Source organism: Coptis chinensis, chromosome 7, assembly GCF_015680905.1.
Source record: "Coptis chinensis isolate HL-2020 chromosome 7, ASM1568090v1, whole genome shotgun sequence".
Classification (NCBI taxonomy): Eukaryota; Viridiplantae; Streptophyta; class Magnoliopsida; order Ranunculales; family Ranunculaceae; genus Coptis; species Coptis chinensis.
This window is the reverse complement of record NC_141462.1, coordinates 81,153,487-81,155,764: the sequence shown is the minus strand read 5'-3', so window position 1 is coordinate 81,155,764 and position 2,278 is coordinate 81,153,487. Positions and strand designations below refer to the sequence as shown.

Sequence of the window (2,278 nt, the reverse complement as noted above, 5' to 3'; positions counted from 1 at the left end):
ATTATTGGTTTAAGGTATCTATTGGTCATTTGCTCCCAACTGTGGGTCGTACATGCAACATTCATACGGTTAACAAAATGGGTGTCAGATGTGAATTTCAGATTGGCCAGCTGTCACAGCCGACGTTTCAGCATAGACCTATACACACATTTGTTCCAGCGCCAGATCCCCCTCAGTCAGAGTGGCCTTGGGTTTTCAGTTTGAGCGATCCGAGTGGCCAGATGATTTACCTTCACATTTCTTCTATTAATGACACTCGCGTTGTACAGTTAGAGCCTAATCTTGGATATATACCTTTTGTAATTATTTTTATTGGTTTTGGTTTATTATTTTTGTTTATTATGAAAATGTCATAAATTATTAATGAATAATTTTTTTCAGGATGAGCTACGTATGAGATATGAGACAAACATTCGTGTAAATGATGGCATGTGCTCCTCGGTATTCGCCTACAGTGTTGAGAGAGAGAGAGACTTCTTTCCCAGGCTCATGTGGATTATGACGATTTGCAACGCCAGGTTGATGAGTTACAGGCTCAGATTGATCGCACAAGGCTAAGTTCATCACATGGACAAATGAGGAGTTCAACACAAGGACAGTCGAGGAGAAGTTCACGGTAGAAGAGGCGTATGTAGGAAGTGAGGACTTGATGATTTATAATATTAAGTTTGTTGTATAACGATTATTATTATATTGTGTGATTTAGACTTGTTCATTTGATCATTTTGATAAGTTCTAATTTACTTCATTTGATCAATTTGATTTAGTAAATGAATTGCAATTTTTATTAATAGAACGACAATTAATACATGATTGCAAAAACATAAAATAAAAATAAATAAATAACAACTATTACATATCACTCTTATTACATACTACTAGAGTTACTCTAGTTATCAAGTCTGTCATCATTTTCTTCATCATTGTCTCCTTCGTCGTGGGAATCTTCATTTGTATTACTTGAAGTATGCGTAAAAGAGAGAAATGATGATTTGTACCCACTATTACTTATTAACAAGTGATGATTTTCTTACATGCACTACCATCTTATCTCTCTTTTGCTTTACAAATTTTCAATTGTTTTTATTAGAAATTTATGCAATCAATGATGATTATATTCCGATTGTTACTGAGACAAACAATGATTTGCAACACAATATATCACCATCTTTTGTCTGAGACTGCACAGAACATATCGTAATTTTTTTTTATCTCAAGTTAAGCATTGATAGTGTGATTAATTAAGATGAAATGCCTGAGGTATCTGATGCTGAGTCTCTGTATGGCTTGGTGTCTAGTTTTGATGGCAAACATTAAGTTCAAACAGGTCTTTGCGACACAGGTTGCTCTAGATATTCTCTATAAGCTTATTATTACTTTTACCATTATTACATTTTATACCAAATTTGCATTCTTAGTTATCTTGTTGAAAGAAATTTTCTGGTTCTTGGCACATTTGCTTAGGAGTCAAGTCTGTTCTGGTGAGTGGTGAAGTCTAAATTTATGCATACTTTGCGAGTGAAGCTTTTAACATACAGTACATCGTCTATTTTGTTGGCCTTCAAGATGAATGTGCATACTTTGCACGGCTCAACTAAAGAACCTTTATTGATTTATGAACCATAATTAGAATTGGCCCAGCGTTTTTGCTATAAATTAACACTAATTTGCACGACCATTTGGTTTCTATGGATCTATTTTTATGTTATGCACATTTACTTTATTTTTCTTACTTCTTTTCATCCAGGTCTTGAGTCCTGGATATGCCTAGATTTCAAGGATCTGAACTTCTGAAGTATTGTAGCACCTGAGTGGTGGTCAAATGAGCTAAGGCTATAAAGTACTTGTATTTTGTGAAGTGTTGGAAATCTATTTGAGTTTGAATCTGCTTGTTTTGAAATACTGGATTATAAACTGTTTCTGTGAGTCTGTTCCTATCTCCTTTGTGGAAATTGATTGCTTATTGTTAGGCTTGCTAGGTCTCAAGGCTCATACTTGTTGGAGTTATCTCTCACATAAGGAGAAAAAGAAATTATATTTGCGTGAAAAGGTCTGAGCGTGCGTGCGCTCAGATTGGTCTTGCCCAAGGCACGCCCGCGCCCATGCCGTGAACAAGAAACAGTAAGTTGAGAGCACGCTCGACATTGGCCTTGCTGAGAGTGCACCAACGCCTATTTTTAGCAGAATTCTATTTTTGTGAAACCGCAAGTTTGCAATATAAGTTGGGATTTTGGCAAAACCTAAAATACGAACAAAAGCAACACAAGAGAGAGAAAAC

At 35.6% G+C, this 2,278-nt stretch overlaps 1 non-coding gene across 1 annotated transcript; it reads left to right on the top strand.

Moving 5' to 3' along the window:
* Positions 1-977: 977 nt before the first annotated feature.
* LOC147489266 (small nucleolar RNA Z195/SNORD33/SNORD32 family) lies at positions 978-1,056 on the top strand. The gene has a single exon (XR_015203429.1). It is a non-coding gene; the product is annotated as a small nucleolar RNA Z195/SNORD33/SNORD32 family (small nucleolar RNA).
* Positions 1,057-2,278: the final 1,222 nt, after the last annotated feature.